The sequence below is a fragment of the Salmo trutta genome, chromosome 15, assembly GCF_901001165.1.
Source record: "Salmo trutta chromosome 15, fSalTru1.1, whole genome shotgun sequence".
NCBI lineage: Eukaryota > Metazoa > Chordata > Actinopteri > Salmoniformes > Salmonidae > Salmo > Salmo trutta.
The window spans coordinates 26,239,147-26,253,527 of NC_042971.1; the positions used below are offsets into that span (position 1 = coordinate 26,239,147).

The window sequence follows — 14,381 nt, forward strand, 5'->3', positions numbered from 1 at the left end:
CTGAAATAACAGCGTTGATATTGGTGCTGAATTTAGTGGCTGGTGAGGGCCAAGGGACATGTGAATAATTAGGACTCACAACAAAAAGAAAACATCTTGTTCCATGCAAGAAAATAGGACACTCTGTGGGCTCTTTGTTAGCCTGTGCCAGGTTCAATGGAAATCTTTGAAAACGAAGCCTTGTTTTTTAAAGAAAAGCACATTTTTTGTCCATTAAAATAACATCAAATTGATCAGAAATACAGTGTAGACATTGTTCATGTTGTAAATGACTATTGTAGCTGGAAACAGATGGTTTTTTAAAATGGAATATCTACATAGGCGTACAGAGGTCCGTTATCGGCAACCATCACTCCTGTATTCCAATGGCACGTTGTGTTAGCTAATCCAAGTTTATCATTTAAAAGGCTAATTGATCCTTAGAAAACCCTTTTTCAGTTATGTTACACAGTTGAAAACGGTTGTTCTGATTAAAGAAGCAATAAAACTGGCCTTCTTTAGACGAGTTGAGTATCTGGAGCATCAGCATTTGTGGGTTCGCTTACAGGCTCAAAATGGCCAGAAACAAATAACTTTCTTCTGAAACTCGTCAGTCTATTCTTGTTCTGAGAAATGAAGGCTATTCCATGCGAGAAATTGCCAAGAAACTGAAGATCCCGTACAACGCTGTGTATTACTCCCTTCACAGAACAGCGCAAACTGGCTCTAACCAGAATAGAAAGAGGAGTGGGAGACTCCGGTGCACAACTGAGCAAGAGGACAAGTACATTAGAGTGTCTAGTTTGAGAAACAGACGCCTCACAAGTCCTCAACTGGCAACTTCATTAAATAGTACCCGCAAAATACCAGTCTCAACGTCAACAGTGAAGAGGCGACTCCGGGATGCTGGCCTTCTAGGCAAAGTTCCTCTGTCCAGTGTCTGTGTTCTTTTGCCCATCTTAATCTTTTCTTTTTATTGGCCAGTCTGAGATATGGCCAGCATCCCGGAGTCCCCTCTTCACTGTTGACTTTGAGACTGGGGTTTTGCGGGTACTATTTAATGAAGCTGCCAGTTGAGGACTTGTGAGGCGTAATAGCCTTCATTTCTCAGAACAAGAATAGACTGACGAGTTTCAGAAGAAAGTCTTTGTTTCTGGCCATTTTGAGCCTGTAATCGAACCCACAAATGCTGATGCTCCAGATACTCATCTTGTCTAAAGAAGTACCGTTTTATTGCTTCTTTAATCAGAACAACAGTTTTCAGCTGTGCTAACATAATTGCAAAATGGTTTTCTATTGATCAATTAGCCTTTTAAAATGATTAACTTGGATTAGCTAACACAACATGCCCTTGGAACACAGGCGTGATGGTTGCTGATAGTGGGCTTCTGTACACCTATGTAGAAATTCCATTTAAAAAATCTGCCATTTCCAGCTACAATAGTCATTTACAACATTAACAATGTCTACACTGTATTTCTGATCAATTTGATGTTATTTTAATGGGGGAAAAAATGTTATTTTCTTTAAAAAACAAGGACATTTCAAAGCGACCCCAAACCTTTGAACGGTAGTAAATATTATTGAAAATTAGCTTTGTTTCTGAGAGAAACCAAGTCCCATTTAAAATGGCACAATTCTATCACTGAATTGAACCGTCATCCCAGTCAAAATCTTTGTCAGCCAAAAGAAACCTATTGAATGACCATGGTCATTTTAGATATTTGCCTATATTGAAACATGAACCACAGCAAATATATTGATACATTGTTGCATTATTTACACAGTAACTCTACAATACATTGTGGCCCTTAAAGTACTAGCAGAATAATGTAGAAATCAGACGAAAATGCAAACTGGCCTTTTGCAGATATTTGTAGAATATCCCCCTAAGGCTAGCAAGGGCTCTGTGTGTCATATTCTGTTGTTTCTGTACATGTGTCTGCTATGTTAGTAGCTGACTAAACTCAACTCAATGGTGAGGGAGGTTTCTGAGGACAAACACTGGTATAAGGCAAGTGTTTCAGCATTGACTTTGGGCAAATCAATGTAATCAGAGCTGAATTCCACAAATCCTGGTCTCTGCTCAACTCCGTTGGTGGAGTTCATCAAAATCTTCCTTCGCCAAGGAGTTGAGTTCAGTCAGCTACTATGTTAGCTGAATGTAGAGAAGATGGTAGAAACCTCTCCAAAGTTAATAAAGCGGACACAACTAAAGTGTCGAATAACATTAGTGTTTTTGCTTTCAGCAAGCACACAAAAAATCACCAACATTCAAAACATTTAAAATGTTTCAATATTGACCATAATTATCCAGATAGGGGAATAACCCTATTTCTTTTTTTCAGAATGTAGTCATTTAATCATTAATGGCTTTCCCAAGAGATTTCCACAGAGTCAAATTCTTTTGAAGTTTAACATTAAGAATATACTGTAAAGCATGAGGGAAGGGGAGCAGTAGAATGTCCCTCTTGAAAATACAAATATATACAATATAATGTGCAATGTATATGGATAAACATGTACATAGTGTATAGCAGAGAGATCATTGCATGGTGAAGTGTCTGAATGTTGCTGTGGAAAGAGAAAGAATGCATATACGATACTGATAATATATATAATGTGTATATATATATGTGTATATATATGTGTGTGTGTATATATATATATATATACACACACATATATATGTGTATGTATGTGTGTGTATATATATATATATATATATATATATATATATATATATACACATATATATACACATATATATACACAGATATTTATGTGTATATGTGTGTAAGAGAAGAGAGGATGTGTAAAAACAAACACTCATTTAGAGGTCATTATAATCAATATTTTGGGGAATATTATACATTTGCCCATATACTGAGTCACTGGATATAAGACAGCTTTTGATATTGAGTATGGAATTCTGTCGCAGGAGAGGGATCTTGATATCACAAAACTGACAAACCTGAACATTTGAATGAAATAATAGCTTTTTGCTAACATTAAGATGCAATCAAAGCACATACATTGATCCACCTCTCCCACAGTTGGGATTTGAAGCAGAGCCTGCTATTGTATATCACAATGGATAGGGTCACTTCCCATTCAAGGGAATGTGGACAAATGATTGGTTGTCTTAGGCGAAAATATGATGCTTGCCTAATATTTTTGCTTTAATGATGAGTTCAGTGATTCAGACAAAACGAGTTGCTGCCTAATCATGCCACGGACTAAAGCAGTGGAATGTATTGTACCATTTATAATGCTGAAATAAGTTATTTAAGTTCAAGTGAAGTCTAAATATTTTAATAATAATATATAGATATAGTTTTTGAAATTTCAAGACAATGCACTGAATATCACATGTAATAACCAAGCTCTGTGTGTTGTGTGTGTGAATACACTCCGATTTGACTATCATAATAATAATAATAATATAATATATTACATTTAGCAGACGCATTTATCCAAAGCGACTTAGTCATGTCAAAAACAAAAAAATGTGTGGTCCCGGGAATCGAACCCACTATCCTGGCATTGCAAGCTCCATGCGCTACCAACTGAGCTACAGAGGACTGTATGATTTCACCCACTTTATCATGTGTAACTGGGATTGTCCTTTATTTTTTTAAAGATATTTGGGGCATTTGTGTACATGACTTTAGTCACAAAGGAGATATACAAGCTATTATATGATATAGTGGCACACAGCCGAACTGTACAGTTGAAAATTGTACAGTTAATGACATGGTACTCTCTGTCATTAGCAATAGCTATTTTTGTGGTGTATCTGGACCGTTCTCAGAGGTCGTATGATATCAGTCATATTGGGTTGGTAAAATAACTCCTGTAACACTTTACTTGACACCCAGCGTCATAACACATTATGACACGGTCATAATGTCATATGTCATAACAGCTGACATAACTTGTCATAACACTGTCATAACCCATATATTTACACCTGTTGTGACATATATTACATTATCTTATGGCTGGTTATGACACCTACATAAGTGTCATAACCCACATTTATTCAAATGTGTTTTTTCCCTGCCAACAAGTTTCCTTTTATTTGAAAGTTTAAGTAATTTGTTGTTATTGTAATTCATTCTTAAGTCATTTTTTTTTTCATCATCTTTTAAATAACTTGCAGAAAATACCCTTTATGACACTGTCAAGAAGCATTATGACCCTCCTGTGTCACTTTACTTGGAATAAGAAAATACACTTTATGACACTGTCAAAGGCATTATGACCGTCATAAGCCCAGTCATCAGAAACAGAGCATTGGGGTAGGTGCAGGTCTGACATCAATTTGTGCGCAATTACAATAATTGAATATGGTCAATTTCAGAAAATGTAATATAACATAAAATACTGTTGACAAGTAGGCTATGGTGTAATGGAATGTTTTGCCTTGTGTGATAGGTTTTGTGGGTTTTGACACTCTTATGTAGGTGTCATAAACAGCCATAAAAAAATGCAATACTGTATATGTCACAACAGGTGACAAGTTAATGTCAGCTGTTATGACATACAGTATGACATGATTATGACTGTGTCATAACGTGTTGTGACGCTGGGTGTCAAGTAAAGCGTTACCATCACTCTATGTAACAGGAACTGTCATCATAATTGTTTGCTCTATGGAAGAGGATTTGTTCGGTCCTTATTTCTTATAGTACTGGCTTGGTTGGTTTGAACTTAGATATGAGCGCAATTGTGGTTTGCTGTCCCCAAGGATTGATGTTACTACTTCATAGCAAAACATATACTATTAGAGAGCATTGTAAAGCTATGTCTTTTGATACTTGTTGTATGCCTAATTCATTAAATAAGTCTGAAGAGTAAGAACATCTGGTGCTAAAACACAAGTTTTCAAGGACTGTTATTTGAGTAATTATTTTTGTCATTTTACTTCATCTGGTAAAGCACACTTTGTTGTTGTTTTGAATATATATATTGCTGGTGCTCTCCCATACTCCAGTCACTTTGTTGTTGTTTTGAATATATATATTGCTGGTGCTCTCCCATACTCCAGTCTCTGAGTTCCACACTACATTTTGTAAAACCAAAACATAGCCGTATAACAAAATGCCAAACCGTTATGCCTCCCCAAGAAAATGAGAGTATGAGGAATTTGAAGACACTGCACAGTACTGTACACAGTCAAGTCGAGGCCTAACAAGATATACGGTATACAATTATACGATTATACCTTGTGGGTCACTAGTAAACAAGTAAACACAAATGTGCTAATGTGCTAATACTCAAAAGACTACAGAAAATGCAAGTGAAAGCATACACTTTTGTCACACAGTATAAATAATGTTTTAAAAAAGTATACCTTGTCATATTTTTTTGTATATGAGAATATGATGCACACCGAGTATATTGCTGAGTGAGTAGGAACTGAGTAGTGTACGGTCTGTTTCAGTGGTACATTGTGACATGAAGCAGACCAATAGATCTCTGTGAGTGACTGAATTCTTCTAAATGCTACAAATTAGTTTAATATTTAATGTTATAAATCAAACCAATATAGAATACAAAAATATTAAATATAGTATAATGTACCAAAGTGGATGGTCAAATCTACATTTGGGTTAATTGTGTTCATTGTGTATCATTTTGTTCTTTTATTTTTTTATACCCATTTGTTTTTTTTTTAGCAAAACAGAATCATACAAGTAGAGAATATTTATATTCCACTGACTCATAAATGCCTTTGAGACAAACCATTTCAGTTCTGTACAAAATAAATAACAAAAAAATTGTGCAAGTGTCATCAGTTTATTACAGACTACGATAAAGATACAGAGTTTTACATCTTGAAGCATAACTGGAAAGCACCAGAATTAGTTATTCACTTAATTTTACCCGCAATGAATCGTTCCTGTCAAGTTGGGATATGGGATATGCTAACATGGCTAGCTTGGCCAATGGGGATCATGTAGGACTATGTGGCTCTACAATAGGTCCATCATTACACCAGTCAGTACCCAAGACTACCACAGATCCTCAGCTCCAAATGTTGCTGATAGCCAGCTCAATAACCCTGTATGTTGTCTTAGACTCAATTGTCTTTTGGAAAGAGGGAGAGTACAATGGTTTTCATGCAGGTGCTCCTTTGCATTCTGTATAGCAGCAGAGTACAAACAATTTGTAATCTATATTCCTCTAGTCAACAGACTGTGCAAGTAAGGTATTTTACAGTGCACGTGTACATATTTCCAATGCTGCTTTGAAAAACAATTTTTGTTTTGTTTCCAACTTAGCCACATTGTTTATTGTGTAATGTATATTTGTCTGCCTCTAACTCTCAATAGTTGCAAAGATTTGATATGTGAAGTTGCAGCAGACTATAAAGATGCTCTGGAATTTGGAGACAGTACATGACAGTAACATTTTCGAGAGATCCATAAGTGGAGCATATTGAGTTTGCGATTCCATCATGACAACAACTGGTGCTATTATCAATCCATTCTGTGGTGCTTTAAGTGGTGAGTTAACTCCTTGCTTCGCACACATTGTGAGCACCCTGCTTATTTACCAACAAATGATGTTGTAGTCTATTGTAGAACCGTCCTGAAATGGTATATTGTGGTTAGACCTTTGGGCAGTAAACAAACCTTTCTTGGTGTTGTACTGGAATTATATTTGATATGGTATTTGACATACAAAAATAGCAATTTCATTGAAAGTTTAGTAAGGTATCAAATGAGGTAAACCTTTAGATGTAGGGCCATTGTTAGATAAATTACTTTGCGTCATAGTTATTTGGCAAAGATTCATTGTTTTTGTGTGTGCTGTATGTAATAGATATTACTGTGTCAGAAAAATGAGTGTTGCTGCATCAGGGAATAATCAGATGAGATGAACTTACATCCTCAGCGTCCATTTTATGAGAAGGCAAATTGATGTGGCATAAATTTGAAACACATTTCACTATTATGACCCCATGGCGTTCTTGGTACAGAGTACATGGGTGTTAATGCTGGACAAAATTAGACATTGATTGCTCTGTTCTACATGTCAAAGTATTGGTCGTCATTATAAAGGTTTTACATGTTTGTATAACACTGCTTGACAAGTCAGTTGACAAGCGCTCAACTGCAGTAATGTTAACCCTTTCGGTGTAGCCTCTGTGTATGATTTAAGTCCACGCCATTCCATCCATCTTTTCTCAACATTATACCTCACTAAATGCAATACGAGCATTCAAAGGACTGTTCAGATGTACTTTGCTAAATATTGTTCCATCCTCATTTGGTCTTCCTTATAGCTCTCTGGATTTTTGGGTAATGTTCAATTCTATCTTCTTAAAAAAACGGAGACAACTCAGCACCTCAGAATGCCTCATCGTGGATATCTTCACATAGAGATGTTATGTTACTATCAAATGTTCACCTTCATCTGGCCATTTGAGAGCATTGCGTACTCACAATCATCATGCTGCACACTTTTTACATCTGCCGGCACAGACACAACCATGTATTGTCATCTACTTCTTTCTCCCTTCTGGTCATTGTAGACGTTCTAAAGCGTTCCATAAACTGGCACAAAGAAATACTAATTCTAATGTACTGGTATGTTTGGTGTTGAAATTTGCAGTAGGTTTACTAACCACTTTTTTCTTCTTATTATTTTGTGTTATATAAAATCATTTTGGAGTAATTTCTGAGCAAATGGATCAATGTCATTTAATGCACCTGTCCATTCAGAAAATATTTTATAGACCATTTTTATATTTATTTTCAAAGTGACTCAAATCAAACCATTTCAATGATTTTCTTTTTTCTTTTAACAACAACTTTGTTCTTTGCTTTTCTACATAAATAATTTATAAATACAAGAGGCACCACCCAGGGGGTTAATTGTTCACCATTTTCTGGTATTATTGTTGTATGAGAAGAAGAAGAAACATGTATATGGTGCTGAACTAAAGCCTTATGTGTCATACTGTTTTTCAGTTTTTCCCACCATTTCACCCGTGCTCTCTGGGCAGACCAATGCCTCCCCCAGGAATTTATGTGAAGACTTAGAAAGGGCATTCTACTAACACATGCCGTCGCAAATGACAACTTGTCATCCTGCTTCACTGACTTTTATATGAATTGTGATGAATCAATCAGTTGTGTTCAGAAATGTACAGAGTGAAAGAAGTCATTATTTTGGTGAGAAACTATGATTCAGTCACTAAGGAACGAGACAAAAAAATCTAGACTGTGTAACAGCCCATGCAGCATTACAGGGGATGCTTATGTACTGTAAAGGGGAAATGTGACCATGCAAACAAACATGTTTCCTGTTATCTGTGGTTGATAGTGGAGCAGTATGGCGAGGAATCTCATCCAATCTCACGTCAACCTCTAGCCCTTTATCCCCACCTGGCACTTGTGTAGATATCAAAGGATTGGATAGGTACAAGCAGGCGCAGAGCTTGGGTTTCGCAACAGGGGGGATGGAAAACATTAGGTAGGAACACTAACCCTAACTCTATAAAGGCGTGTATCAATTTAACCTTTTTTTTAATTATTATTTATTTTTTGCTGATATGAAGGATAAGGTCCTTATGCTTCCAAAACCATCCCGCAAGCGATGCGTGTTAATGTTCAGACCGAGCGTCAGGGCTCTTAACAAAACTCCCCCGTACAGAAGACGCCTTCGTCCAATGACTTTTACAGTATGTGTAATGTAATGGAACTTATGGTCATGATTAAGGGCTACAGTTCAACCTAATCATTCGATATAGAACTGCCTACTTTTTCTTTCTCATGCCATTCAAAAACAAGTTTTTAGTTTCCTAATGTTAAGACCTGCCTCAATACAAACAATGGATTATTTATGTTATGGTATACAGTGCCTTGGGAAAGTTTTCAGACCCCTTGACTTTTTCTAAATTTTCAGAACGAACACAGTGGCCTCCATTATTCTTAAATGGAAGACATTTGGAACCACCAAGATTCTTCCTAGAGCTGGCCGCCCGGCCAAACTGAGCAATCGGGGGAGAAGAGCCTTGGTGACGGAGGTGACCATGAACCCGATGGTCACTCTGACGGAGCTCCAGAGTTCCTCTATGGAGATGGGAGAACCTTCCAGAAGGACAACCATCTCTGCAACACTCCACCAATCAAGCCTTTATGGTAGAGTGGCCAGATGGAAGCCACTCCTCGGTAAAAGGCACATGAAAGCCTGCTTGGAGTTTGCGAAAAGGCACCTAAAGACTCTCACACCATGAGAAACAAGATTCTCTGCTCTGATGAAACCAAGATTGAACTCTTTGGCCTGAATACCAACTGTAACGTCTGGAGGAAATCTGGCACCATCCCTACGGTGAAGCATGGTGGTGGCAGCATCATGCTGTGGGGATGTTTTTCAGTGTTAGGGACTGGGAGACTAGGACAACGACCCTAAGCACACAGCCAAGACAATGCAGGAGTGGCTTTGGGACAAGTCTCTGAATGTCCTTGAGTGGCCCAGCAAAAGCCCGGACTTGAACCCAATCGAACATCTCTGGACCTGAAAACAGCTGTGCAGCAACGCTTCCCATCCAACCTGACAGAGTTTGAGAGGATCTGCAGAGATGAATGGGAGAAATTCCCCAAATACAGGTGTGCCAAGCTTGTAGCGTTATACCGAAGAAGACTCAAGACGGTTATCGCTGCCAAAGGTGCTTCAACAAAGTACTGAGTAAAGGGTCTGAATTCTTATGTAAACCTGTTTTTTTCTTTGTCATTATGGGGTATTGTGTGTAAATTGATGGGGGGAAAAGTATTTAATCAATTTTAGAATAAGGTTGTAATGTAACAAAATGTGGAAAAAGTAAAGGGGTCTGAATACTTTCTGAAGGCACTGTATTTTACATTGATTTGTTAGCTGTTTAAAATGTAGACAAAAGGCGTCATTTGGCTGTTCCTTGTATAGGTCTATCTCAAGTCCCGGCAGTGTGTTAACTAAATTGAAACTATTAAAAGTACTAAATAACTTAAAACAATAAATAACTTATGAACAATAATTTTGAAGACCCTGGTTCCTTCGGCAGCCGTCAGGCCGAGGCCAGGGGGCCCTCAAGGGGGAATAGCGACAGACAAAGCTGTACATAGATTTATAAAATAAGCAACACTAGGTCGGACCAATTCCAGAATTGAATGAAATCATATTATATATAAATGTAGCCTTGTTTTATAGTGTTAAATGTTTTTTTTTGGTACATCATTGTTGAAATGATTATTGAAAGATTTTTTAAGGTGGGCCCTCTAGGTGCCACACCCTTTGCCCCCCCCGCATTGGCTCCGTTTCTGGCAAAATGTCCAACTAGCCCATCAGAGAACAAGGTAGAGCTGTTACCATGTTGCTCTAGCTATCTGATGCTTTCAGACTTACACAGGTGCCAGGAGGTAGGGCCAAGGGCTCGATTTGGGATTGGCGTCTGTTTTCAGTCCGTTGAATCACCAGAGAGGCTCGTGAGAAATAGCAAATCATGTCTACTGAGATGTTTGTTCTGCTGTCCAAGGTACTGTAGCGTTGTATTGGATAATAGTATCTACTAAAGGCCCCTTGCCTTCTCACCTACATACATACACATTTCATGATGGTTCTGCTGAACTTATTGAGTTGACATTTTCAGATGCTAAATTCTCATGTAACCTTTACTCTGCTTCAGATATGTTTTGTATTTTGATATAATAAAATTTGACAAAAAAATTGCATTCTGTTTTTGTCATTTGTACAGTAGCTCAGCTCTTATTTGCCCCAGGCACCAAAATGCTACTGTACTGCCTTTGGGAACACAGACGAAGCCAAGCCTTCCCTGAGGCAATTTGGTGTGGTGGCCAAAACAATGTGTGGCACTCTATCTAAACAGGCTGCAATCAAGGATTGATTGACGTTTAGGTAGAGTGCCAGACTGCGTTTACCCATTACCTTGTGACAGATGTAGGCCTAGTTGAAGGCTCATCTACTATCAATAGAAAGCATTGGCAAGTCCATATAGGCAAGCGGGGGCATCATACACCCCAAAAATCTGTTGGGGCACAAAGTACGTGAGGATGGCTAGGCCCCCCTGTCTGGAAGTTGGAGTATTGTGCATTTTTCAAACACCCCAAACAGCTTTTCCTGCAATCTAGAGGCATAATCATTATGATTAATTCTATGTAAAATGTCAATTTTTCTGCATATCTAAGTATACCTCTTGAGTTGTCTAGCCTCCTGACTGAATGGTGGTTCTATTTCTAAAGAAACTAAATAGGCTTTTCTGCATCTCTGCTAAAATATGGGTAAAAGATTGAAAGGAATGTGAGTCTTATTCAGTACATTTAGTTATTTCTTGCTTTTCTAAAGTCTATCAACCTTGCCAGCAGGCATGCCAGCTAAGATAGTTAGACAAGATAACTACTCTAACTTGATTGATAGCCTGAAATTGCTTCTTGGTAGCTAGTTATGTGGTTGGGAGATTGGGAACCTATCTGGTCTAGCTAAATCCAACTTCATAAAATTGCTAGGTGGCTAGGAATATTACAGAGAAACAACATCCATTTAAAAATATATACTGTACCAGTCAAAGTTTGCATACACCTACTCATTCAAAGTTTTTTAGTTATTTTTGACTATTTTCTACATTGTAGAATAATAGTGAAGATATCAAAACTATGAAATAACACATATAGAATCATGTAGTAACCAAAAAAGTGTTAAACAAATCAAAATATATTTTAGATTCTTCAATGTAGCCAGCCACCCTTTACCTTAATGACAACTTTGCACACGCTTGGCATTTTCTCAACCAGCTTCATGAGGTAGTCACCTGGAATGCATTTCAATTAACAGGTGTGCCTTGTTAAGTTCATTTGTGGAGTTTCTTTCCTTCTTAATGCGTTTTAGCCAATCAGTTGTGTTGTGACACGGTAGGGGTGGTATACAGAAGATAGCACTATTTGGTAGAAGACCAAGTCCATATCATGGCAAGAACAGCTCAAATAAGCAAAGAGAAACGGCAGTCCATCATTACTTTAATTAAGACATGAAGGTCAGTCAATCCGGAAAATATCAAAAGCTTTGAAAGTTTCTTCAAGTGCAGTCGCAAAAAGCATCAAGCGTTATGATGAAACTGTCTCTTATGAGGACCTCCACAGGAAAGGAAGACCCAGAGTTACCTCTGCTGCAGAGGATACATTCATTAGGGTTAACTACACCTCAGATTGCAGCCAAAATGTAGAAAACAGTCAAAATAAAGAAAACCCCTTGAATGAGTAGATGTGTCCACATTTTTGACAGGTACTGTATATTATTATTATTATTTATTTTTTAAACAGGACAAATCTTAGTGGGCATGTGTCCCTGTGCCTCCTATGGGCAATATACCTCTGTGGGCAAGCCTCTTCAGTCATTTTGAAGCAAACTATGAAAGGAGACTTTCCTCTAACAGTCATACCTGCCATTTTTCTGACTTTTTATGGTTTATGTTTCAACTCAATTCAAGTAAATGTGGGTTATTCTCCAAGGCAACATCTACAGTAACTACCAGTGTAAATGATGGTAATCTAGATGATGCCATTTAGACAAGCTCCAGAGGATGGCAGAGTTGTCGGGTAAAAATACACTACAAAGATGATAGTTTCAGAGCTGGGTTTCCAACCTAATTAGTGTATATAGTGCATAATAAAGAATGCATAAAATGTAGCCAACCAGATTTTCCCAACATATTATGAAGGAGTATCCTTGAGGATTATATATTTTTCATTTAAACAAACGTCTTCAGTTCATACAATATTTAGCCTACACCTTGCAGCCAAGTAAAATATAAATTACCTTTTTTTCTCTCATTTTGTGTATTAGTGTTTTTTCAAAATTGCAATCTGATTGATGCGCAATGTCCTGAGACCGAGCATGCTGGTCGACATACACTCATTCCACGAGAGCGCGCACACGGTCACGAACTGTACACCTCTGCGCGTTCTCAATCACGATTCACTCCGCAGCAGATTCTCTCTTGGAAGTGGCGTTACAAATCGTTTAGCGAGAGGCTCCAGTTTGATAGCAAATGTAGCTATAAAACTGCTGTAAAGGGAATTTCAGTCAACGTTTTCTCAATGAATGGACTGTGAAGTACCATCACATTTTAAGGAAGTTTAGATTTACTTACAAAACACGATAACAGCTGGTTGAACATTGCCCAAGAGTCGTGTCCAGCGGGAGTTTTTGAACACACGGACAGCGAGCTTGAGGCTATTTGGTTTATGGAACGTGCCAGTTCAGGAAAAAATGTAGCTAGCTAGCTTAACGTTAGCTATTAGGCTATACACATATCGCGTGTCCTTTTGTTTTAGCTCGGAAGGATCAAGCTGTGTTTATGCAGCTGGCGTGGAAGACACCGGCAGGAGGAGAAAACAGTGGTGAAAAGCGACAGTGATAACCCGAAAAACATCTCATCACCAGACACCGGTAAACAGACATTTCTCTCACTTCAGTTAAGGCTATCTGTGTGGTTCTGTGTGGTTCCGTAGTCTGATAGATAACATTACGTGCATCAAAACTAGCAATAAAAAAAGCATACACATGCGCTAACACATCATGACTTGCATGTAGGTTCTAGTCAACCACTGGCTATGGGGCTAATACTATGCCGCTCAACATAACGACTTGCCCAGCGTTTCCCAAACTCGCTACTGTGGTTAATGATTAACTCATTGAATCAGCTCTACACGGTGTAGTGGTAGGGCGAAACCATGGCTGTGTTTTGGAAACGCTGGTCTTGTTTATCCAGAAATGGCATTACGCTACAGCCTAGCTAACTAACCAAGAATATACGATATTAGGATGCTAACTAGTAGGGGGTTTTGATTGATAATGGCTAGTTAACGTTACCTCCTTTGCTGGAGCCTAAATTAACATAAATATTTACAAAAATTACAAGACAGAGGTAACTAAATTGATAATGCAATGCAGTTTATCCTAGCTAGCGTACAACATAATTGGTAGGGATTTGAAATCGTTCTCAGGAAAACAGATAAATGATAGCCCAATCCAGTCCCAATCCTTAGGTGCGGCAGGTAACCTAGTGGTTAGAGTGTTGGGCCAGTAACCGAAAGGTTGCTAGATCAAATCCCCGAGCTGACAAGATGTCTGTTGTCTGCCCCTGAACAAGGCTGTTAACCCACTGCTCCTAGGCCGTCATTGTAGATAAGAATTTGTTCTTAACTGACTTGCCTAGTTAAATAAAGGTTCAATAAAAAACTGCTCAAGCCACATAACTAGCTGTTCACAAGACCAGAAAGACTAGCCAACTGGAATATTCACAAAAAAGATAGTTGATTTAGCTAGGTCCATAGCCTAAGCCTAGAGTAGACGTAGTTGATCATACAATTATTTCTTACTGCACATCTCTTGCC

General features: G+C 38.0%; 1 protein-coding gene across 4 annotated transcripts in view; it reads left to right on the top strand.

The window, feature by feature from the left end:
- The first annotated feature begins 12,948 nt into the window (after nucleotides 1–12,948).
- Nucleotides 12,949–14,381, top strand: part of arhgap32b (Rho GTPase activating protein 32b) — a 232,009-nt gene continuing 230,576 nt past the window's right edge. For all 4 annotated transcript variants that reach the window (XM_029690801.1, XM_029690800.1, XM_029690802.1 and 1 more), the window contains exon 1: nucleotides 12,949–13,434. The gene's annotated coding sequence lies outside the window, so the exon portion shown is untranslated. The remainder of the gene's footprint in view (nucleotides 13,435–14,381) is intronic.